This window comes from Podarcis tiliguerta (assembly GCF_965153285.1).
Source record: "Podarcis tiliguerta genome assembly, chromosome: 2".
In the NCBI taxonomy this organism is placed as follows: domain Eukaryota; kingdom Metazoa; phylum Chordata; class Lepidosauria; order Squamata; family Lacertidae; genus Podarcis; species Podarcis tiliguerta.
In genome coordinates, this window is record NC_139535.1 from 60,744,795 (window position 1) to 60,771,324 (window position 26,530).

Sequence of the window (26,530 nt, forward strand, 5' to 3'; positions counted from 1 at the left end):
ACCATAGCACATCCAAAGTTACAAGATTCCCCCGAATCTTTGGACTTCCCACCTTCCCCTCCATGTGTTCTGTTGTTAAACCTTTTCTCCTGCATCTTTTTTCTCAGCCCCATTCACCTCACAGAGTGTTTGTTGTGGGGGAGGAAGGGAAAGGAGAACGTTAGCCACTTTGAGACTCCTTCGGGGAATGAGAAAGTGGGATACCAAATCCAAACTCCTCCTCCTCCTCCTCTTCAGGCCACCCTAACCTCCAGTGGCAATGATGGATCAAGGAGCAACCCCAAGCTATGAACTTGCTCCTTCAAGGGAAGGAGTGCAACCCCATCTAGAACTCGAGGGATGTTCTCCCATGAAATGTGGATGTACAGAGGGAGAGATTTTAAACAATAGGACCAAATGGCCATGTAGCATAAGATCTTTTGCTCTTTGCATCAGATGGACTGGTTCATAAGGCTAAATCTGGTGCATCCCACCGGTGACACTGAACGAACGTTTTATGTATGACGCGTGCATGACAAAATACTTGGGGGGGGGAGCATTTGATTAGGAAACAGTGTGGAAAGAAAGTATCCCTTTCATGCGCATCTGCAGGAATTTGGGGAGGTCTTGGTGGGGGAATATAGCATGCTGAAAGGGGAGAGCAGGCTAGTTTCTGAGAAAAACAAGAAGAATTGTACCTGTACGTTTTGCCTCATACTGTATCTCGAACTCTGCAAATGCTAGAAACTTAAGAACAACAACAACCCGGAAAAGTGGGAATCTGAGGGCTGTCCCCTGTCCCCACTGGATCTCTCTCTCTCTCTCTCTCTCTCTCTCTCTCTCTCTCTCTCTCTCTCTCTCACACACACACACACACACACACACTTCTCCAGGTTGCAATATATCTGCTCCCCCCGTTGCACCCTCGCGCACCCCTCCTTTCGCTAGACCTCCTCCTTCTCCTCTCTCCTTCCTTCCTTTGGGGTGTGAGCACACCGGGGCGGGCACGGAGGCCTGGCCACCTGCTTGGCGCGCTCGGTTCCTCCTCCCCCTGCCGCCGGAGGAGGGGTCGGAAGAGAGGCGCGCCTGCCCGCAGCCCCAGCTCCTGCCTGGCAACTGTCTTTCCTGCTGCTTGGCTGCGGGCGCGCCGCTCTGCCTGGAACTTCTGCTGAGCCCAACTTCTTGCAAGCGGCAGCCGGAGCAGCGCTCGCCATGCGCCCTCCGCAGCCGGCCGCGCACTGCGCCTTGAGAGAGGAGGACCCAGCTGGACAAAGAGAGCGCCGATAAACGCTTGCAGGAGGACATCGCCTCCTGCAACAACCAGGTAAAGGCGAGTCGCGGGCAGCTCCGCTTGGGAGCGTTACCATATTTATTTCTATTATTGCACGGGGTACCATCAGAAACCCACCTTTGCGGAGGACGTCCTGGACCTTGCCTTGCGCAAGAGGGGCATTGAACCCAGAGCTAAGGCTTTTTTGGTTGGGAGCTGGGCATGATTGCGGCGAAACTTTCTGTTCGAGCGTGAGCAGCCCGAGGAGTAGTACAAACTGGTGGTGTACGTTTCAGTTTTGCTCTTCCGAGCTTTGGAGACTCGTCGGGGCAGGCGTTGTCTCCCCCTTTCATCCCTTCTCTCTGCAGTTTCTTCATTTCAACCAGCCAGAAAACAGGCAACAAGTTGTTGGTTTTTAAGATGGTGTTGTGAACTTTCCCGTGCACGTGTTCCAAATTTCCTAAAGCATTTCCTTTATATTCTTCTTCTGTTTGAACAAATCTGATTTAGGTCTCTCTCTTTTTGGTAAATGTGCTGTATAGCACCAACTTTGATAGCGGAGACATGTACACATTTCTTTTTCTTTTTCTAAAAACCCATGTTGGATTAAGCCTCTCAAGACAGTAGCACTTGTTTGACAGAGGATTTCCCTAGTTTTGCCTGGCAAGTAGCACTTTTTTCGTTATTTGAGTGTGTGCACATTGCCGGCTGAAAGTGCAGCTAGGTCCTTCTTTGTGTCATTTCGAAACAAGCCTGGTTTTTTTGTGCAGAGGGGATGCATCAAAAGGCATTTATATATGGACTACAACTCCCATCACCCCTAGCTAACAGGACCAGTGGTCAGGGATGATGGGAATTGTACTCCCAAAACAGCTGGAGGGCCAAGTTTGGCCATCGCTGCCCGAGAGGGAAGGGCCATAGTTCTGGGGCAGAGCACATGTGTTTCATGAGAAAGATCCAAGGTTCAATCCTTGATGCCTCCAGGTAGGAAACTAGGAAAAACCCCTGCCTGAACCTCTGCCTGAGAGAGTAACTGCTAGATGGAACAAGGGTCTAACTTCATGTAAGGCAGTTTCGTATGAGATAGGAAAAGGAGAAAATGTATGAGAGAGCTGTTGGGGTGATGCAGTGGTTAAGGCTATAATCTGATTCATATTTGGGAGTAAACACCTTTGTATTCAAGGAGCTTTCTCTCCAAGAAAACGTGCTTTGAATTGGAGGGCAAGAGTCTGAGGACTGGGCCATGAAATCCCACAGGATCAGGCAAGCTGCTTATTCTCTCTGCCTCCCGTCTTTTATATGGGTATCAGAAGACTGGCCTACCTTTCAAGGTCGTTCTGAGGATTACCGAGATAATAAATGTGATGTGCTTTGAACCCTTGGAATGTATAGTGCCATGTATCATTCTCAGCAAGACTTAGTTTACAAATCAAAATCTCTTGGTTCCTCTCGTTGATTCCAGTTCGACCCAGAAATATGTACTTATTATTACATTTATATTCCTTCTCGTCCTCCCAAAGGTGCGCAGGGTGGAATCCAACACACGATAAAACAATAAAAATGCTTTTAAAACATTAGAAGCAATTCCAGGACAAATGCAGACTGGGGAAAATCTCCACTTAAAAGGCTTGCTGAAAGTCATGCAGTCCAAGGTCTAAAATCAAGGGTCTAAATGGTTTTAGGGTTGGATCCATCACCCAGATTAATGAGAATGTTTAAACCGTTTACTTTTGCTTGCCCATGTGATTCTGGCTTGAACAGGAAGCCTAGGAGTAACTGCCCAGATGAGTATTTCTCTTTGATGTCCATTTCTGAGACAATTTACAATGGGATATTTGTTATGACTAGTTACGAATTGAATGATTATATGGGGGAAAGGTGGATGTGGTGATTGAATCACGCAGATAGTATGCAAGTGGGGTTTTATGGCCCTCTGTATGTTTGCATATGGCAGCTATCTTAGCTAACCTTTTCATCAATATTGTGCCTTTGTTGGGAATGTTTCATTGGAACTTGCAACTTAAAATGAAGTTGTGTCAGAACAATTGCGCCAAAAAGAGAGTTTGCTGCCACACGTGTCTTTATCTGCTCTGAAGATTAAGTAAAGGTGGTCCCTCACACCTTTCTGCCTCAGCGCTGCTCTCCTTGACAGATCTCTAGTTGTGGGAAGTGCTGAACAGATGTTTCAGTGATGCCAAGGCCTTGCAGTTTGCTTTCTTTTCTCGCAGGGGAGTGCGTGTTGTCAGTGAATGTGCATATGTGTCAGCAGATAACCCGATTCTTTGTCTGCCTTCGTATGGCTGACTGCCCTAGATATCAATCTCTAAAGTAAACTGAAGTCAGCCGTGGTTTAGATGCTGTTCCTCTCAGCACACACAGAGAGTGAATGAAAGAGGTTAGGGGAGAGAGAGATGGAGACTAGCCGAGAGCATTGACAGAACAAAGGTAACACGCAAAGGTAACATAGGAGCAGAAGTTATCAGATAATTAACCTCCTTGGGGAATTAAAAGTCGACTAGGTGAACAGCAAGAGGCCATAAGGACAAAGATCAGTTGCTCAATAGCATCTGCTTTTTGGACAATGTGGTACTGAGGAGGCGCAGCCTAGCCTATCTAGAATATCTGGATTAGAGACAGTTTAGTAACCCTGTTAATTTAAATGGAGGAAAACTGGATTAGACCAAAGCATTCTGGTTTAACTGGGTGGAGGCGAGTGAGACAGCCAATGAGGTTGTGAGACTTTTCTTTGTTTTTCCACTATTCACAGACAAATTGAAGCTCATACAATAAATTAGACACGGTTGCCACTTGAGCCTGAAACGCATTGTAATTGGGCTAGATGTAGAGTGACCAATGCTTACTCTACCCAGCAATGCCTCCATCCGAAACATGCACACAAGTCATCTCCAGGTGGGACAGATTCTAGTCTGAAACCCTGGGAAACCGCTGCCAGTCAGTGCGGACAGTCTTGAGCTAGGTGGGCCAATGGTATGACTCAGTTTGAGCAATTTCACGTTTCTATGTTCCTATTATTACATACATAAATTCTTGATATGAGGAAGAAAGTGACAATATAATGAATTTATGCAATGTGCAGAAAAATATATACATAGATTCTGAATAACAACAGTTGGTTTAGGTTGAGGATTGCTTATTTTCTAACATCCATTTCTCCCCTGTTTTGGTACATCACAGCTCCATAAGAGTATGATGAACATTGCATAACTATCAATCTCATCCACACTATCCCCAAGGAGTTCAGAACAGCAAATCTTGTGGTAGCTTATGTTATCACTGGGGCAGAATGAGAGACTTGCCCCAAAGCTCTCCTGTAAGTCTCATAGCTAAGCAGGGATTTGAAACGGACTTTTCCTATGTCTCAGCCGAACTCTCTAACTGCTGCACTGCACTTCTCAGTCCCTTGTGAAACTTGGCTGTAAAACTCAGATCAAGCATAGTCTACTACTGTTTTTATCCTGCTTCCAGCTCTTTGTGTTGCAAAGGGCTGTGTGATGTGACAGAGGTGGTATGCGCCACTTTGTGCATGTATACAATGTAGCTTGGAATTTAACAAAGAGTTGGTTAAGTGTACCAAAGCGCATTCATTTCTGTGGGTAAGGGAATTCAGCACGTGACATATTCATGTACGGTGCACGTAAGCACATGTGCTGAAGAACTCGGATTGATTTCTACTCACCCCTGTGCACATATGTGCTGCTGCCACGTAATCTAGGAAGTGGTCCTGAGAGGAATCTGTCCCAAAAATAGTCGGATGTATGAGGTAAATCCTAATGCTACAGATAATCAAAACATCAACAGAGAGCTCAAGATTGTGAGCCATGCTATTTTCTTACTTTGTTAAAGAAAACCAACAACCCAGCGCCACCCTTTCCTTTTAGTCATGCTGAAGTCATTTGGCTTGCTTCTGCAGCCTTGCCAACACTTAATGGGCGCCATAATCGGTCTACTCTCACTTAGGGGCACTGGATAAGTGTGCTGGAATTAGGAGTAGTTTGGGAAGAGCTTCATGAACCATCTTTTCATTTAATTTTGCCTTTGTACAGTGGTACCTTGGGTTACAGACGCTTCAGGTTACAGACTCCGCTAACCCAGATATAATACCTTGGGTTAAGAACTTTGCTTCAGGATGAGAACAGAAATTGCATGGCGGCAGCGGGAGGCCCCATTAGCTAAAGTGGTACCTCAGGTTAAGAACAGTTTCAGGTTAAGAACGGACCTCCAGAACGAATTAAGTTCTTAACCTGAGTTACCACTGTATACATTCTTCTAGTTTGTGTAAGACAGGGGAGCGGAACCTTAGGCCTAGGGCCCAAATGCAGCCCTCCAGGCATCTTTGAAATGGTGATTTGCAATGTTGCATTATTATTATTATTATTTTTAGTTGTTTATGTATTATTATGTTTAGTTGCATTATTATTATTATTATTATTATTATTATTAGTTGTTTGCACACCACCCTCCATCTGCAGATCTCAGGGTGGTTCACAACACAAAAATACATTGGTAGGGAAGGGGAGGGTTGTCCAAAAACACACGTCCAGTTTCTCCTTGAGCCTGCAGAACTTATTGTACCATCCTCTGGATCACAAAGTGTCCGTGTCAACTCGGTAATGCGCTTGGACGCGGTGAGCGCAAAATGGCTTATGCGTGCTTGGAGCTATTCCATAGAAAAGGTGGTGCATTTCTCATTGTGCCAAACATGTTCCACAGAATGATAGTTATGTCCTGATAAGATATATCTCGAGAAGCATTTCGGATGTGTAGGCCAAGTAAACAGAGGGAGAAAACAAGGAATAAGTTTGCATACACCTGGAATCCAACATCTGCTGCAGGCAACAAATGCATTTTGCATTATGCTCTGTTGTAAGCGGCTGTTGGCTCCAGTGCAAACCATACAGTTGTTGGCTACAGACAGGGCTTTTCATTTGCGTGCCTGTACATCCTGAAATCCATGCTTGTGTGAGAGTGCATGCACATGTGATGCGCACATTTCCACACGGCAGTCAGCACATTTTAGCCTTCACTGATGCACGGACATAGTAGAATTAAAAAGGGGGGCAGGTATCTCTTGAAAAGCGGGTGCCATTGTGTGCTATTAGAAAGAAGCCCAGTTTTGCTGAACAGGCAGGTCTCCCAAATTCTCTTGCAGTTTTTCTTAGGAGGTGGAGTAGAAGGGCGAGCTCAGTGGAGCAGAGAAGCTGTTCCTTGGAAGGAGTTGACGAAACATCAAGATCTAAGACAGTTGGACACTTTTAAGCAAGATGGTGGAAATTGTTGAAAAACTAAACAGAGGTAATGTTATTGAGTAGGGATGGGGCCGCTGTGGCCTTGCAGATGTTGTTGGACTCCACCTTCCGAAGCCAGCATGGCTAATGGTCAAGCATGATAGGAGCAACAACATATGGAGAATCTCAGGTTTCCCATCCCTGCTATGGATCTCAGGGGGAAGGCTATTTGGGCTTGGTGGTATGAGGCAAGCTACTGGGCTTTCAGCCTCAGCCCCATAGGAACAACCTTGGTTTCAAACTGTGGTTTGTCTGAAGACCACAAGTCCAGGGTTGGAAGACATGCTAAGCCAAACCATGGTTTAGCTCAGCACAGTGCAACAACAACAACATAACTGGGGAGAAGCAAAGTGCCTGCAATCTTTTCTCTGGGAGCTGTGCATGTTTGCTTGTTCATTTTAAGGCATGGTTTGGCTTAGTGTTATGTGCAAACCAAGTCCACAGACTAGCAAAAAGGCTGCAGCTTGTTTCTCCAATGCTGTATTTGCTGTCCAGCTTTTTAGCCTTGTAACCACAAATCAAGCTGGTGAGTATTTTGAGTGGTGTGGCCAAAGAAACCATGGCTAGACTGCTGTGTTGGGTATGGGCATTCCAACAAGCCACACTTTGCCTAAGCAAATCATAGCTTAGCGTTAGGTATAAACCAGACTAACTTGTCACTGCCATAAGAAAGGGAAGCCAGGACTATTTTTGTATGCTGAGATTGGACATTGGGGCTGTAACATTTGAATGCCGCTGCCTACTGTGGAGATCAGTCAGGCTGCATAATCTCATGCCGGTCTTGCCACACATTCCTGGCAGTCATTGGTGTTGATGTGGAGATTCACAGCAAGATTGGGACAGTTGCTGTCAACTGTTTCAAATATATTCCACTAATGTTTTCATTTATTTTTCATGGTGCAGAAGGTACATTTTGAGAAAGCAATTGTTGCAACAACAAACAACTTGTCCCAATATACTGTAATTACAGACTTTTGTCATGCTATGCAACAAAGTTTCATTTGATTACTCTGAAGCATGGGTAGGCAAACTAAGGCCCAGGGGCCAGATCCGGCCCAATCGCCTTCTAAATCCGGCCTGCAGACGGTCCGGGAATCGGCATGTTTTTACATGAGTAGAATGTGTCCTTTTATTTAAAATGCATCTCTGGGTTATTTGTGGGGCATAGGAATTCATTCACCCCCCCCCAAAAAAAGATATAGTCCGGCCCCCCACAAGGTCTGAGGGACAGTGGACCGGCCCCCTGCTGAAAAAGTTTGCTGAGCCCTGCAATCATGAACACAGTTTCCCATGAGCGTGGAGTGGATTCCTGCTGCAATCTGAACAATTTATGTATTGAATAAACAATTGTCATATGTTATAAAAGCAATTGGGATTGTATTGCAGCTCTCAATAGAAAGGCTAAGAGGTCATCAGGATAATCTTGGGTGGGTGGGATCATAAACCCAAATTGTGCTAGTGCAGGAGACATGGGTGGGTGGGTGGGTGTGGATGGGTTTTTTCAGTTTTCTCTCAGTGTAAACAGTCCAGGAATTAGCATTGGAAATGCAACAGTAATAATCATTCAGTTTGTAATGTAAGGGTTAATTCTGTTAGCATTACATCAGCTAATCAAGGGGGAGTGGAGATGCTGCTTAGCAACTACTGAACATGGCATGATCTCTGGTGAGGTAACACATGCCCTGACTGGCTGTGTAGCTCTGAAGGAGGTTTTCTTCTATATGTTTAGCTCCTAAAAGACAAACCCCCTCTGTTTTTTTCTCTTCAAGTTATACACTCTTTTGTTCAGTTTGTTCAGTAAGTGTTACTGGGATTTTATCTCTGGATTCCAGCTACTTCACTTAAGTGACTCTGAACAGATAGAAGATACTGAAGAATTAAAAGTGTGTGCTTGTTAGACTGAAGTCATGGTCCATACTGCATGCCTCTTCAAAGGAAACAGTCTCATTATCTGGCCTAGCTGTGATCTTTCAAAGCCTTCCACTCTAAATAAATAGTGATAAGAGATAGAACTATTTATTTAATTAGTTTTCAATCTGCGCTTCATCAAACAAGTGATCTCAGGGTGGGGTGCATGCAATATAAAATCAAACTAACAGTACAACAATTCCAGTAATTACATTCAAGGCACCTTAAACATTAATCCATATAACCTCTACTCCTCCTTACTACAAAAATCAGTGGTCTAATGTGTCAAAAACCCACATGATTAAAAGCCTGACTGAAAAACTAAGTTTTTAGCTAGTACTGAAAATCGACCAGTGTTGGCAGGAGGCACGGAGGACATGTTCTGTGTCTCTTAAAAGAAGAATTGGTGGGCCACCATCTATGGCTGGTTATGGTTTGTTGAGGATCAGAGCAAGGATGAACTCATGTCTATTCAGAATATTTAGTGGCTACTCTACAGCAACATATAAGAGGGTAATACCCTAGGGAATTCTAGTCAAAACTGCCACCCCAGAGGCTTGGTATTATCTTACAAGCTTTCTTTTACATTTAATAGAACGATGACATTCTTAAGGTGACTGGCTAGACTGTGACTAATTATGCCAATGGAAGGAAGAATTTTTGCTTTTTGTGCAGAAGGAAAATAACTTGCCTCTGTTGAAATGCCCCTTTCTACACATTTATTGAACGCACAGGATTCTGTCCTTGCTTGTACATGGTTAGCCCCAGCCCGAGCTGAGGATCCTGCCCCTTCCTCTATGCTGGACTTGATAGCCCATGGTAACAATGGTCAGGTATGATGGGAGTTGTAGTCCAGCACCATGGGGGGCGCACAGTTTCCCCATCCCTACAGTGGTCATCAATCTCTTTGTGGCTTTAATAGCCCCTTGGAAGCATTCCTATGTGTTACAGCTGAGTTCATTACCTCATTCCTTTTCACCTCTTTGCATATATAAACTCAAAAGTATGAAGAGTCTGGAAGAAACAGGACAGGCAGTGACAGAGTCTTAAAGCTGACCGCAAACAGAAAGAGAAGATTGTTGGCTTCACCTAGCTCCACAAACTGCGAGCTAAAAAACAACAGGTGTATTTGGATCCTAAGCCTGAAAGTAGGTGAAGAATTTTTTTACAGAAGGTAAAGTGATTCTAGGGACGTGGGTGGCGCTGTGGGTTAAACCACAGAGCCTAGGGCTTGCCGATCAGAAGGTTGGTGATTTGAATTCCGCGACGGGGTGAGCTCCCGTTGGTCGGTCCCTGCTCCTGCCAACCTAGCAGTTCGAAAGCACGTCAAAGTGCAAGTAGATAAATAGGTACCACTCCGGCGGGAAGGTGTTTCCGTGCGCTGCTCTGGTTCACCAGAAGCGGCTGAGTCATGCTGGCCACATGACGCGGAAGCTGTATGCCAGCTCCCTCGGCCAATAAAGCGAGATGAGCGCCACAACCCCAGAGTTGGTCATGACTAGACCTAATGGTCAGGGGTCCCTTTACCCTTTACCATTAAAGTGATTCTTACGCTTTCTCCAGAGTAGCCCAGGAGTATTTCTGCCTGGAAAGGAGGGAAATGGATAATTTATGGAGGATCTTGATGGTAGTTTGTGGGACTGGAGATTTGTGTGTGGAGAGTTCATAGGAGCAGATCACCAGAAATACTCTGATTAAGAGAAGAGATTCTGGAGGCCTGTTTTAAAATTTGGGGCAAGTGCACATATGAGATGCACATGGCATGTCCCTTTCTTTGCATTCTGTCCTCCTTCAATGTGGAGAGCCAATCTGGTGTAGTGGTTAAGAGCAGTGGACTCGTAATCTGGGGAACCGGGTTCGCGTCTCCGCTCCTCCACATGCAGCTGCTGGGTGACCTTGGGCCAGTCACACTTCTTTGAAGTCTCTCAGCCCCACTTTGTTGTGGGGGAGGAAGGGAAAGGAGAATGTTAGCCGCTTTGAGACTCCTGAAGGGGAGTGAAAGGTGGGATATCAAATCCAAACTCTTCTTCTTCTTCTTCTTCTTCTTCATCATCATCATCATCATCATTCTAACACCATTGTCTTCAAACAAATTTACTGATTTATTAAAATCATTTATATATCACCTTTAAACCAAAAGTTACCATAGTGATGTACAATATAATATAATAACTTAAGAAAAACTGCTATCTTCACAAGGTGCTTTTCAGTATTTGCAAATATTTTGACATGTAATCCATCAAAGTTTTATTTGCATTCTAAGATTTGTTGCAATGCTACTGCTGAAATATAAAACCATAGATACTGTAGAGTCTGAAATGGCAGTTGTTCCAATGCCATAATACCTGATTTTTGTGTCCTTCAACCAAGGAAAACTGGGCAGAGAAATTAGAAGAGGAACCAACCATTCTTATTAATATAAGATCAGGGAGAGAGAGGACTGCAATCAAATATGAAACTTTTCTCACAGTCTCTCAGGGACATTGAATTGGCTAAGAAGAGATAAAACTACTAAGAGATGTGGACTAACAGAGCTAAGACTTTGATGGTTGTGCTGCAACAGACTAACATGGCTATCACTTGGGTTGCTAACAAGTGATAAGACCAATAGTTGATTTAGCTGCTATTCTGTCTTTAAATAGGCCTTATTTAGACATCACACTTGTTTACTGTGACAACCATGAGCTTCAGTGAGCCTTGAGTTTTCCACTTTCTTCTCTGCCATGGTCATGTGTAGATTAACCATAGTTCAGTGTGCTGTCCAAACTATGTAAAGGTAAAGGGACCCCTGACCATTAGGTCCAGTCGTGGCCGACTCTGGGGTTGCGGCACTCATCTCGCTTTATTGGCCGAGGGAGCCAGTGTACAGCTTCCGGGTCATGTGGCCAGCATGACTAAGCTGCTTCTGGTGAACCAGAGCAGCGCACAGAAATGTCATTTACCTTCCCATCTACTTGCACTTTGATGTGCTTTAAAACTGCTAGGTTGGCAGGAGCTGGGACCGAGCAACAGGAACTCACCCCATCATGGGGATTCAAACCGCCGACCTTCTGATCAGCAAGCCCTAGGCTCTGTAGTTTAACCCACAGCGCCACCCACGTCCCTTGTCCAAACTATGAACTGTTGTTAAATGTTAACTATGGTTAACAAGGGCATGCTGAGGGTCACCTAATCTTGAAGCAAATGTTTCTGAGAGCCTCTTTGTGGCCCCACCAGAAGTGGGAAGAGAAGTGAATGTGGGAGCCTAAGGCTGTTTCTTGTCATGCCAAATCATGACTCCATGTGATGTCTGAACATGTGCCACAGTGATCATTATACCATTTGTGTCTTTCAGTTAACTTTGGTAATGGTATTTGGATTTCTTTTCCTATTGGACTAACATTGTTATGTGATATTTTTATTCTGTCTCTAATGGTCCCATTTAAAAGAAACAAAGTCAGCCCACCTACATTGATAAAAAGGTAAAGGTACCCCTGCCCATACGGGCCAGTCTTGACAGACTCTAGGGTTGTGCGCCCATCTCACTTAAGAGGCCGGGGGCCAGCGCTGTCCAGAGACACTTCCAGGTCACGTGGCCAGCGTGACATCGCTGCTCTGGCAAGTCAGAGCCGCACACGGAAACGCCGTTTACCTTCCCGCTAGTAAGCGGTCCCTATTTATCTACTTGCACCCAGGGGTGCTTTCGAACTGCTAGGTTGGCAGGCGCTGGGACCGAAAAACGGGAGCGCACCCCGCTGCGGGGATTCGAACTGCCGACCTTTCGATCAGCAAGCCCTAGGTGCTGAGGCTTTTACCCACAGCGCCACCCGCGTCCCACACCTACATTGATACATCCCCCTAAATTTATTCTAGGGATCCGCCCCCCCCCCCAGTCCTGTGGGGAAGGTGTAGGGCATGCACAGGAGGAGGGAAAGAGCCAGTGTGGTATAGTGCTTAGAGTGTTGGACTAGGAACTGGGAGAGCTGGGTTCAAATCCCCACTTGGCCATGGAACTTACTGAGTGACCTCCGGCTAGTCACTGTCTTTCAGCCTAACCTACCAAACAGGGTGGTTGTGAAGATAACATAGGGAGGAACAGGACCGCATATGCCATCTTGAACTCCTTCGGAGGAAAGGTGGGATATAAATGTGGTAGGCTGGTTGGGAAGGAAGGAAGGTTGGTTGGTTGGTTGTGCTAGTGGTAATCCTTGCGCTAAGAGGATGAATCAGCTGAATACAGTTGCTTTTCAGCCACCAATTTACAGTGGTCCCTCAGGTTACATACGCTTCAGGTTACATACGCTTCAGGTTACAGACTCCGCTAACCCAGAAATAGTACCTCGGGTTTAGAACTTTGCTTCAGGATGAGAACAGAAATCGTGCTCCGGCTGTGCAGCAGCAGCAGGAGGCCCCATTAGCTAAAGTGGTGCTTCAGGTTAAGAACAGTTTCAGGTTAAGAACAGACCTCCGGAACGAATTAAGTACTTAACCCGAGGTACCACTGTATATGATGAATTAGGTCAGGACCGAAATGTTTGAAGTCAGAAAATTATTCTCATTCTATATCTTTGTGCCTATTTCTACACAAGGGGGTCAGATTAAGAGACCAACTGAGAGAAGGGAGAGGAGAACTGCAAAATAGCCCAGGCTACTACAGTGGAACCTCGGTTTGCGAACGTGATCTATGCGGGAGGCACATTCGCAACCTGCAGTGTTCACAACCCGCAGTGCCGCATCTGTGCATGCGCGTGATGTGATTCTGTGCTTCTGTGCATGTGCAGAGCAGTTTAGTGTTTCCGCGCATGCGCGAGTGCCGAAACCCAGAAGTAACCTGTTCTGGTACTTCCGGGTTTCGGTCGGCATGTCTGTAACCTGAAAGCGTGTAACCTGAAGCGTCCTTAACCTGAGGTACCACTGTACTGTGAGGAAACTGAGTGGAGCACAGATTAGAAGCAAGTCAAGGGAATAAAGAGAATGAGAAATTAATATGGCACACTATCAAGCCAGAGTTAAGATTTGAGAATGTGATTGACTCTTTAATGGAAATAAGTAGCAAATAAAAGTGCTTAAATTTTACTGGCCCATGCCCATGACGTTTAGTTTTATTAAGGCTACCAAGTCAAGTTCAACTCCTTTTTAATAAACATTCAGTGTCTCACAGAACAGGAGGGGTCTGTTGACAAAAATGTTAGTTTTAGTGTTGTTCCTCTGCCATCTGCGGTGGCACCTCAGCCATGTAATACTCTTCCCAGGGAGGATCGCCTGGTGCCAACTTTGATGTCATTTTGGCACCAGGAAATGTCCTTTATTTACTTTCCCAGGCTTTTAATCCTCTGTACATCGCTTTTATGCCGCTTGTGATGTGTGTTTTTAATTCCCTTCAGAGAGCTATATTTCCCAGAGTTCCCCAGGAAGAGCAATTGCTTGTTAAACCACTCCAGGAATTATAGCTCTGAAAGGGGTCACCTAAAACAATTCTCAGCACCCTTAAGACAAACATTGGCTCCCAGGATTCTTTGAGGGAATCCATGTTTAAAGTGGTATAGAGTGCAGATAGGACCTAAAGAAAACTCAGTGGACGGGGGCAGGCCTGCAGAATGTCCCCCTGGCCTCTCCAGCCAAAAGGATTAAGAGGTAGCTGATAGGGAGAACATTGGCCTGAGACCCTGAAAAGGCAGAGAAGATAATACTGGGTGAAATGGACAAGCATTCTGCCCTGGGAAAAGGCAGCTTCATATGTTCCCAGGTGTTTTGGGGTTTTTCCAGATGGAAATTCACAACCGTGAATTCCAAAGTATATCTCATGAAATCCAAACTAACAGTGAACGGAAGTTGTCCTGCTCATACGTTGTGCAAAAAATAATAACAACGGGGGAATCTTTTCATTTAGATTCTCAAACTTAATTCTGTGTTTTCACTGGTCACTTTCCTATTTGGTGCCTCAGTTTCCTTATTGTCAGGTGGGATGATGATTAAGGTAATTGTAATGACTGATTTATAATTTGTAATAATGATTGTAGCAAAGCTACAAACATGAGTCTGACCAAACTGCGGGAGGCAGTGGAAGACAGGAGTGCCTGGCGTGCTCTGGTCCATGGGGTCACAAAGAGCGGGACACGACTAACGACTAAACAACAACAACAAATGACTGATTAGCTCAGGGCTGAGGAATCCTGTGGCCCTCCAGATTTCTTGAACTCCAGTTCCCATCAAGCACTGCCAGGATGGTTAATGGTCAATGTTGATGGGAGTTGGAGTCCATCTGGAAGGCCCCACCCCACCCACCCCCGGATTAGCTTAATTCAAAAGAAAGCAGCAAGGCCTCTTTCCCTAAAATGTGCAGAGTTCAGAGACTCCCTGACTCACAGTGTATTTTACTACTACAGTATATTATTATAAAGTATTAGTGGTGCTTTGACTATTAGCAGCATAAATAACTGTCAGGCTTGTTTATGTCAAGTAATAAGTAATGATCAGATGATATATTACCTCTGATTATTTTCCTTCCCAATCAGTTGGACTTGTATGATCCTGTTTGTGTGTCTGGAAAGCAAAAATGTACTTTGCCATTTCCACATTTGGAATGAGGAGGAGAGGAAAAGGTGAAGAATGACAGATGTCTCCATTATCAGTGCTGGCATGAGTTATATCTGGTCTCAAAATGCCACATGAGAGGGAAAGTGAAGGTGTGAAGATGAATTTACAGAGACCAATTTTTGGATGCTCTTGATAAGCAGGTGCTAACTGTTGAAGATGGGCAGCTTCAAGGCCCCTGCTGGTCTCTCCTTTTATAGGGCTGCATGCAGACCATAACTTCCTCCAAAGAATCCTGGGAATTGTAGTTTGCTAAGGGTGCTGGGAATCATAGCTTTGTGAGGTATAAAAATGCAGCCTAGTTCTTAGTCCTTAAATTGACAGAGCAGTCCTTCAACCCCCCTGTAACATCTGAGGCTCAATTTAGACATCGCAGTAAGGTAAAAAGGTAAAGGACCCCTGGATGGTTAAGTCCAGTCAAAGGCAAGGGAGCCAGCATTTGCCCACAGACAGCTTTCCAGATCATGTGGCCAGCATGACTAAACTGCTTCTGGCACAACAGGACACTGTGACGAGTGCCAGAGCGCATGGAAACACCATTGACCTTCCCACCGCAGTGGTACCTACAGTGGTACCTCGGGTTAAGAACTTAATTTGTTCTGGAGGTCCATTCTTAACCTGAAACTGTTCTTAACATGAAGCACCACTTTAGCTAATGGGGCCTCCCGCTGCCGCTGCGCCACAGGAGCCACAGGAGCACGATTTTTGTTCTCATCCTGAAGCAAAGTTCTTAACCCGAGGTACTATTTCTGGGTTAGCGGAGTCTGTAACCTGAAGCGCCTGTAACCTGAAGCGCCTGTAACCCGAGGTACCACTGTATTTATCTACTTGCACTGGCGTGCTTTCGAACTGCTAGGTTGGCAGAAGCTGGGACAGAGCAACAGGAGCTCACCTTGTTGTGGGGATACGAACCACCAACCTTCTGTAATCTCCAGCAACAAAATAGGCAGAAGAGACATTTGGGTAAACTGGTGCTTCCATCCAAGAGCTGATCATCTTGCTGTTGAAATTTATACCACTGAAGCAGCTTGAAAACAGACCACCACAAATTGCAGCTGCCATTGTGTTGGTTTTTTAAAATACGACTTGGAAATGAATGCTGCTAGACCTGAGCCAAGGAGTGATGTGCTACTCCAGAGAAACTCATGTAAGAGTCACTAGCCATGTTTTGATAATCATATATTGGCTTAATGAATGAGTCTCATGCTCCCACGCAGCCATGCCACTCTTCCCTTTGTGTGAGCTGTCAAACTAATCAGAAAGGGTTTGATTAACTGTAGTCTCTTCTTTCATCTAAACTCAGAAACCATGGTTAGCAGCTTTTGAAGAAGCCAGGAGATCTGAAGTCAACTTCAAAGCTGTCTCAACCCAAAGCCATACTATCGCTTCCTGGTTTGGGTTAAATGGGAAACTGTAGTTTAAGGTGGGCAACAGTTTTTAGCCTGAGGGTTATATGGTCAACCTTCCAGTGGTGGGCAGAACCAGAGGCAAAAGTGGGGGGAGGACAGGAGGTGTAGCTCTTATCTTTGTACAGTAGGCTGCATTCTAGCCATGCAAAGTGTTGAAACAAACACCCACACAAATTTCTCCATCCAGACCAGCAAAAGGACATACTACTTCCAGGCAAAAGCACTTGAAGATAGTATGGAGCAGAGCCGGTGAGTACTGAGGGCCAGAAAGACAAGCCTGTTGTTGTTTAGTCATTTAGTCGTGTCCGACTCTTTGTGACCCAATGGACCAGCACACGCCAGGCACTCCTGTCTTCCACTGCCTCCCGGAGTTTGGTCAAACTCATGCTGGTAGCTTCGAGAAGAAGAAGAAGAAGAGTTTGGATTTGATATCCCGCCTTTCACTCCCCTTCAGGAGTCTCAAAGCAGCTAACATTCTCCTTTCCCTTCCTTCCCCACAACAAACACTCTGTGAGGTGAGTGGGGCTGAGAGACTTCAAAGAAGTGTGACTGGCCCAAGGTCACCCAGCAGCTGCATGTGGAGGAGCGGAGATGCGAACCCAGTTCCCTAGATTACGAGACTACCGCTCTTAACCACTACACCACACTGGCTCTCTATCCAACCATCTCGTCCAACCATCTCGTCCTGTCATCCCCTTCTCCTTGTGCCCTCAATCTTTCGCACATCAGGGTCTTTTCCAGGGAGTCTTCTCTTCTCATGAGGTGGCCAAAGTATTGGAGCCTCAGCTTCACGACAGCTTCAAGACAGGCCTGGAGGACTGTATTTGGCCTAGGGACCTGAGATTTCCCACCCCTGCTATTGAAGGTTTCCTGGCCTGTTGCTCACCCACACAAAGGGAGGAGTGAAGTGGCTACATGCAGAATCACAAGGCTTGTTCATATCTTAGGTTATTAAACCAAGGTGTGATCATCTGAATGTGACTCACGTTGTGTCTGAACTGAGTAGAGGAGCAATTGCACTTCTACAAAACAGAGTTGGGCCCGAAGGACCGGAAGTCGCTGGAGCTTCTTCCGCAACTAACCAAAACATCCACGCAGGCATGTGCAAGCAGAGCGATGACATTTCTGCTATCTAATCTGCTAATTTATCCATTTATCTGTCTTTATTGCCCTGGGGCACAGTTTTTCTGATGACAGCGCAAACCTCTTTGTTTACTTTACAGGACTCCTACTTCTCAAAAAGAACCTTCACAATGTTTACAATACTTATATCAAAATGCCTATAATTGAAGGGTGGGGTATTGCACCCTCCACCCTGAAGCATAGCCAGGCCCATGATATTCATAAGAGAGCTAGAGTATCTGATTGTAGGTTGGGTTGGGTGCAGGGTGGAGAGAGATTTACTGAACCGTAAAGACGTTTGGGGAAAACTGCCCTGATTCACATCATAAAGGTAAAGGACCCCTGACAGTTAAGTCCAGTTGCAAATGACTCTGGGGTTGTGGTGCTCATCTTGCTTTACAGGCCAAAGGAGCCGGCGTTTGTCCGCAGACAGTTTTTCTGGGTCATGTGGCCAGCATGACTAAGCCACTTCTGGCGCAAGAGAACACTGAAAGCAGAGCAGTGCATGGAAACACCGTTTACCTTCCTGCCGGAGTGTTACCTATTTATCTACTTGCACTTTTTGGTGTGCTTTCAAACTGCTAGGTTGGCAGGAGCTGGGACCAAGCAACGGGAGCTCACCCCATTGTGGGGATTTGAACTGCCGACCTTCTGATCAGCAAGCCCAAGAGGCCCAGTGGTTTAGATCACAGTGCCACCCGCGTCCCTTTTGATTCACATCATAGAGCATTTTAAAGGAAAGTTGCCTGCTGCTTCTCTGCTCTTGCAATCCCAATGCATGGCAGTGCCATCAGTGTAAGGTCCCTTCCCAATCTTTTCAGTAGAAGTGGAGAAAGCTTTTAGAGGAAAACAGCTTGGCCAAACTTCTGTGAGTGCAATGGAACCTGTCCCCCCTTTCCTCCCCCAACAACCTGCTTTGGCAGTTTGAGGGATTGCAGCCTTAGCCCTTTAGTCAAATCATATACGGCTTGTTCACATATGTTTCACTGGACACAGGTTCAAGCTGTCTCCACACATGTGCAAGTGCTTGTGCAAAAGACTGTACACTTGCTGAATTGGGCAGCACAATTGTTGTGTGCACAGGTACGCAGATGTTACACTCATTGAATGTAAAGTGTATACTTGCACTTATATTTACCCTATATTTACCAACCATAAGAAATGTGTTGCAAATACGGGTGGAATAGCCAGGGGCCAATCCAAATAAGGAGTTGCAAACAAAAAAGCTCAACACTCCAGGTTTTAAATGGTTACCCATATCATGTTGCTCCAGGCTGTTTGGCAATTAGGAAAATATTTCAGTGCTCTAAAAGCAACATTTTAGGCGTTGTTGTTTTTTTGTTTTGTTTTAAGTGAACTTGCGATTCAAAGGCTGTTAGGAAAGCAGTTAACTGTACATTTTGTCTGCCTTGCTCCATCCAGTTGAGGCTATTCCCCCCAAAAAGCTCATACACCCCCCCCCCAAAAAAGCATGCCCCGCCAAATCCAGTGTAAATGCAATCCTGGATAAGCATTCACAAATACACTTGGTCAACAGAAACATACTTTGCTATGGCATGCTGATATAGAGATAACCATGAAAAATCAAGAAGTGAAATTGAAACTGGTTTGTCCTGGCATTTTCCAAAGAAAATGAAGTGGGGAGAGAAGTGACACAAAATGCAAAACAGCACGCAAGACTCCTCACCCCCTGCAAATAAAAAAATATGGTGTAGAAAGATAGTTACTTCACAGGCATCAGAGAGGTTGGGAAGCTGTGCAGGTCAGCATAGACTTTTGTAGTTGACACCAAACACTGCATACATTATCAAGAGCAGCCATTGGAGTGGCTTCCAGATGTTGTTGGACTACAACTCCCATTAGCCCTTGCTAGCATGGCCAAATGCAAGGGATGATGGGAGTTGTAGTCCAACAACATCTGAAGGGCACCATGTTGTCTACACCTGCTCTACATTCAGATGGCCAAACAACATGTGATGCTAAACATGCCATTGGGAAGCATGTCAGGTTTTAAAAATTATAATAGTAGGCAAGTCTCCCTATTTTCATCAGGACTGCAACATAGAGAGTCGTTTTAATCCTTACTTTCCCAGCCTTACTATAAATGAAACCCATCCTGCCCCCCGCCCCCACTTCTGCCTTGGTTTTAGCCTTTAGAGAGAAAGCTCCTATTGTCCATGCTTGTGATTTTCCTATCTGCTCTATCCCTTGATCTGGATGGAGATAGCATGGAAAGACACTGATATTAGAAACCCACATACTCTATTAGAAGGATGATCCCTGGGAGAATGGAATCTAGTACAAAACTGATACTAATTTGAGCATTCTCTGTATGAACCAGAAACTGGCTTCAGTGAACTCCCAATTTTCTTGACCCAGGGGCAAGGGAATCACACCCAAACAGCCTCTGTTGCCCCTATTCAAACTGAGATAGGGCAACAATCATAGTATAAAATGGAATTTTCTCAGGCTGCCTGCTATTTCCCTGAGTATCTGATAAGCACTTTATCAGAGGTCAGACTTTTTCTGCACCCAAAAAATTATCATCAAACGTATTCACCAAAGGAAGTTAAATCCCTAGCTGATCCCTTGACCACCAGCAGTTTTGCCCAACACATCTTCAAGTTTCAGAGCCTATACTAGGTACTTCCCTGACATAAAAAAGACCTCAATAACCACAGGAACTAGAAACTTGTTGAGATTCCCAGCAAGCCAAATTCTGCACCACAATTTCTATGCCTGGGGCATCTGAGTAACCTTGGCCTTGACCACAATTAACAGAATAAACCCTATTTTTCTTCTTGACAGGCTGTTGTCTTCCCTTTGCTGTAGCGTTCAGTTTAAGAGCTGGTTTTGTTTCTGCTTCAGTCTTCTTCCTTGCAGTCCTCTGTTAACCTAAAAGTTGGGATTTTCTTAAAAGGTGAATCTGTTCCACATCAGGGCAGGGAAAGATTTCTTCTGTATTTTTCTCCAGATATTTTAAAATGAATTCTAATAACAACAAAAAAGTTACAGAAAAAGAAGGAATGAAAGAAAAATTAGGTTTTTTAAGGATAAACGGTTAACATTACCAATAAAGGGTGTGATTACAGCTATGTAAATAATTGAGTCAATAATGAAACATATCAGGAAGAAAAGGATGTGTGGCCTATAATGATAAAGGGTTCCATAGTCCAAATAATAATTTAAAAATTAAGAAAAGAAGATAAAACTAATATTGAACTATACTAAATTCAGACAGTCACATAGACATGTGGTACCTGGCACACCTGAGCCACTGTACTCACATATAAAATAAAACTAGACCAAATGGCAAAGCAGTGAACTTGAGGATTTTGGCCTCTGGGCAAATTTTATGTGAGATTTTTTCAAGAAGGTTGATTTGCCAGGTTTTGGAATACCAATAATCCAGATTACTAGATCAAGGTGTGAAATCAGTTCCTTGTTATTCAGGTTTTCATCAAAGTCTGCAAACAAATTCAAAGCAGCCAGACAAGGAGAGGAGTTCCTCCTGTAAAAGGTAAAGGAAAAGGTAAATGACCACTGAACGGTTACTTCCAGTCAAAGGCAACTATGGGGTTGCAGCACTCATCTCACTTTCAGGCCAAGGGAGCCAGCGTTTGTCCGCAGACAGCTTTCTGGGTCATGTGGCCAACATGACTAAACAGCTACTGGCACAATGAGACACTGTGACGAGTGCCAGAGCGTGCGGAAACACCATTGACCTTCCTGCCGCAGTGGTACCTATTTATCTACTTGTACTGGCATGCTTTTGAACGGCTAGGTTGGCAGAAGCTTGGACAGAGCAACGGGAGCTCACTCGGTTGCGGAGATTTGGACTGCCAACCTTCTAATTGCCAAGCCCAAGAGACCACAGGGCCACCCGCATCCAGTTCCTCCTGCATAATGTGTCCACAAACCCATGTCTGCAAGCATATATACATGTAACAAGGAACTGTAGTCAATCCTAGTCCTTTTATGCATATTTGTATCATATATGCTTTGCAGTTAGTCTCATAAACACACTTTACATGTTTATGTGTACACACAGCCAAAGTGAACACTGATGTACACACTGAGGCATTGGAAGAAATTTCGTAATGATAAGAGAATAAAAGAACCAATTACCTTGTGCTACAAAGGGTGGGATCCCTCTCATGAGGTATTCAAGCAGAGATGTCTCCTGCGGATATTCTGACTCTGGATTTCCAATTCGGGGTTGGGTGCCACCCAGCTCTCTGTTTCTATTAACATAGTTATACAGATTCATAGATGTACATGTTCTTTGGTAAGGATGGGGGAAGAAGTTTGACTCAGTTCCGATTTAAAGGCAAACCTACTTAATTTTCACCTTCTGAAACAATAGGCAAAGTGAAACACAGCCATCTTTCAAAACTTGCACTTCTTTGAATTTTGCAGTGCAGTTTTCCAGCCAATTAATGTATGCAAAAATGCATAAACTATGGTAAAGTGTGCATATAAGCACATCTATGAGTGAAAATAGCATACAAAGATGCATTATATTAGGGGAAACTGCTTTGCAAAAAGGTGTACATTAGGCAAAATGGCCTATAAAAGTGGAAATATTAGGAGAAAAATGCATTAAATGCAAAATTATATTAAATCTCATGAGGACATTTTAAAAAAAGTTTACAAACTAGTGTGGAAAAACAGAGAACTGATCGTAAGTTTGAAAAAATAAGAAAGGGGAAGAAACTGAAATTGACAGGCTTGCCCATCCCTGTTCTTTGGTCTAGCGGAGTATTCCCTCTTGTTTTCTCCTATTCACCCATTTATTGAGGCAGCTTCCAGGTAATGCTATCAGGGAGCCAGGTGGTGAGCACAGTAGCAGATTTCTGGGCAATGCTGGCTCGCTTCCTTGCATGAGATGGCAGGGATTCCTTTTCCTCCCCCACTTTTCCCAATCACCTGGACAAAGGCTGCCTATGTTGTTGCCACACAAGACCCACATGCAGCAACATGCCTACCCTCTCTCTAAAGGTTACAGGGAAGAATGAAGACGGAGGGGGAGGGAAATAACTCTTCCAGCTCCACAGATAAGTCAAGAAAGGGTCAGTTTTATTGGGGCTGTAAAAGTGCAAAGATCAGAAAGGCAACTGGGACAGAGATTACGGAGCATATGCAAAAATGGAAGCGAGGCTGAGGGAGTCAGGAGAGAGGTCAAGGGGAATTTATGGTGGGGGTTATCCAGACTGTGTAGTCACGTCCAGTATTTATTTTCCTATGAGATTTCCTACCCATCCTTCACCATAAGGTCCAAGGAACGGTTACACAACAATATAGTCATACACTTATAACAACAAGCAAAACAGTTACAATGATGGAAGCAAGTAGAAAAGTAAAATTGTTCTAACCAAAATCAAACAATTTCCCCCTCCTCATTTCCTGCTCCTCCTCCCCCCCCCCTTTGGAAATAATTTTTATTTGATTTTACAAGCGTAGAATTATAATAATTCAAAATACATATCCATAGTTAGAGATTTCTCTGAATCTCCTGACTCCCTCCCCCCCCCATGGGTCCTATTGTCAACCCTTTCTACTGCATATTATTTCATAATCCATAGTTTATATCTCTCCATATTGTCCATGATATTTGCTACATTACAAGTGTTATTGGAATACTGCTAAAGTATTCATTTGCTTACAGTGGTCTCCTAGATAAATTATAAAATTTTCCCATTCTTCATTAAAGTTTTTGTCTTCTTGGTTCCTGAGTTTTTCAGTCAATTTTGCCATTTCGGTGTGCACCAATGGCTTGATTTGCCATTCCTCTCTGGTAGGGACTTTATCTTCTTTCCATCTCTAGGCTAGCAAAATAAAACAATATGGATGCTACAAAACAAAATACCTTCGTGTCAAATGTCAGAGTAAAGAGAGATGTCTTTACTCTTGTGGCGAACGCTGTACCACTGTGAAGGAAGGAAGAAGCTTCACAGCCAAACCACATTTCTATGGAATCCTTACCAATTCAACAGAAGGTTTCCTCTCAATTCAGATGTATTTTTGCTGAATGATTGATGCTGCATTTAACGTTGTGTCAGGGAGTTTGGAAATTGTTTATGTACACCATCATGGAATCCATATTTGCATCACAGTGCAAGGTGCAAAATGCTCACTACTGTGGCTGCCCAGTGAAAGGCTAGCAAGGGAATCTGCATGGAGACAGGTGTGTTGGGACTTCTTCTTCTTCTTTGGCAATCCTCATAGCCAAGTAAGATTGTCTTCCATAAACACGGTTTTAACAATGATTCCATAAGTCACTGTGGAGGCCAATTCTGGATCCACACATCCTTCTACAGTGGGGACATTGGTTTCCGGGTGGGAGTTGATCACGGTGTGGATTTGCCAAGCGTGCCTTCCTCTTAGCATCTTTCTCCCTTGCATCCTAAATTTGTGTGTCTTCAAAGCCCATGACACCTTTGGTAAAGGCTGTTCTCCAGTTGGAGCGCTTGTAGGCAAGTGTTTCCCAGTTGTTAGTGTTTATACTACATTTTTTTAGATTTGCCTTGAGACAGTCTTTAAACCTCTTTTGTTGACCCCCAGCATTACGCTTTCCATTTTTAAGTTCGTAATAGAATAGTTACTTTGGAAGACAATAATCAGGCATCCGCACAACATGACCAGTCCAACGAAGTTGATGTTGAAGAATCATTGCTTCAGCACTGGTGATCTTTGCTTCTTCCAGTACACTGGTATTAGTTCGCCTGTCTTCCCAAGTGATGTGTACAAATTTTCGGAGACACCGTTGATGGAATCTTTCGAGGAGTTGGAGATGGCGTTTATAAGGACTTACAGGTGGTCAAGAATGAATTTACTCTGCACACATCACCGTTCCTTCCTTTGAAGCAACTATAATATAAATGGTCTAAGCAGTTCATATGAAGTGTGCATTGCATCAAACTACACCCCATTTAAATGAACAGATCCGCAGAACTTCAGTCTTATCAGTTCAATCCTCTTACAGAAATTATTTTTCTGGAGTTTATTTTCTTATTTGCCAGCATCCTTTTTTTCTTCCTGTGTGCTGCATTTTTTAGGTTGTAAGCACGTGGACCAGGAACTGCCTTGTTTTTAATGCAACGACAGCACTTAGTTAATTTTAGGTACTTATACTTCCAGCAGCAACAGTTGCAGTAGTAATAATATAACTTCCTTTCCCTCCCTATCACAATTTCATGGATGGCATAAGAGAAGCAGAAGTAGAAACTGGGGCAGCAGAGGGAATGGGGTACCTTTAGTATCATCTGTCCTCATTCAACTTGAAAGCAGTGCAAAAAGGTTGGTAGTGCTCTTGCGGTGTTCCAGTTTCTTTTACTGGGGCTTGTATGGGATAACTCCCCAGTATTCTTTTGGGACAGGTTCTACAGCCATTTTGTTTTCGTTTTTAATAGAAGACACCCAAATAGAGAGCATTGTCATTGCTGCTGCTGTAGGTCTCAAAGAATCAAAGGCCAACATATTTGTACATTATCAAGAAAGGAAATTGTGTGTGTGTGTGTGTGTGTGTGTGTTCATTCATTATACTCCAGATGGATGAATTAGTCCCTGAGCACAATATATAATTATTGGTCGCCAGTAATATTTCCCACATTTCAAAGAAATTCCTCTCCAGAACCTCACCCTTGTGCCAGTCCCTTCATTTGAATATGTCGTAGCCAGACTTGTAAATGTAGAGTCAAATGGGATTTTAATTTAAGCTCACCAAGATGGCTGCTCAGTTAAAATGCTGAATTAATTAAAAACATAATGAGGTGCTTGGGAAGTGTACTTATATTTGAGAACCTGAAACCTTTAGTGAGGATCATGAGTCATTTGGCAGAGATCTCCTGGTGTTTACCTACCAGCACTTAACACGGAACCACCTGTGTAGCTGGTGTTTCTTCTTCTTCTTCTTACCAATGTATTATTACAAGGAGGATTCCCAAACCACCAGAGCAAATAGCAAGGACAAAGTGGAGAGATTAGTAATGCTGGTTCTAGTATGGCCACAAAGCAAAACCCCACCCCTCTCTCCGTCCAGCCAGTCATAACACAGTATAGCAGGCACACCTGCCTGAGGCTCCCCGCTTCTGTCTTGGGCACACCTCTGTTCCTCTGCTTTTTCTCACCAGTTGCTGTATCAAAGATCAGCACCTTGCCTGGCCCCAGCATCTGCGGATGACTAGCAAGCCTTTGCAAACCGGTTCCTTTGTTTTGGCAGCCTCCGAGCCTCCTTCTTTCCTGCCTACTTGAGCTGCGAAGGTCTTCAGACAACCTTCGCAAAGTCTGGAAGGTGGGGCCAATATGGGTCTTCTGATAGATCCCAGAATCCTGCTCTGAAAATTCTTGAATTGAAGCTCATCATCGTGGGTGGATGCCCATGTCTACATTGCCGGGGATTAAAGCGGCGAAAATAGCATACAGGGGAATTTCAGGAAATCAGCAAAATGTCCAGGATTTTACCGACAGAAGCAGGAAATGCCTTTTTCTGGGTAATTCCTTTAAAAAAAAAAAAAGCTAAAGTCTGTAATTTTATTCCTTGAAATATGGCAACCCCAACGTTGCCTGGGTTTGCGAAACAAGGTGGGATACCTGGGTGTCCACAGGAATGCTTTGTGGTAGTATTGGGGGCAAAGTAAAAGACTGATAGGGGGAGCACACAAACACAAAGGATGAGAATAGTGCTGGTACATTTTATCTCATATCTAAGGTTATACAAATACTAGAAATTTAATTTTAAAAGAGACAGAGCTTTGGCTCTGGGAATTACAGTTCATCGGGGCAGATGGGCTTGCAACATAAAGGGTACACAAATATTAGTCGATCCCTCTTCCTTCCTTCAAGTGTGAGGCTTGCCCCTGCCTATATTTTCTTCTGAGGACCCACAGAGAACTCAGCACAGGATACCGCACAAATCCTGCAGAAGTCGAGATGAAATCAAAACACCTTTCAGTTTAAGCATT

The 26,530-nt window shown here is 44.3% G+C and overlaps 1 protein-coding gene across 2 annotated transcripts in view; it reads left to right on the forward strand.

The window, feature by feature from the left end:
• The first annotated feature begins 1,153 nt into the window (after positions 1–1,153).
• Positions 1,154–26,530, forward strand: part of FAT2 (FAT atypical cadherin 2) — a 102,304-nt gene continuing 76,927 nt past the window's right edge. For both annotated transcript variants that reach the window (XM_083422241.1, XM_083422242.1), the window contains exon 1: positions 1,154–1,303. The gene's annotated coding sequence lies outside the window, so the exon portion shown is untranslated. The remainder of the gene's footprint in view (positions 1,304–26,530) is intronic.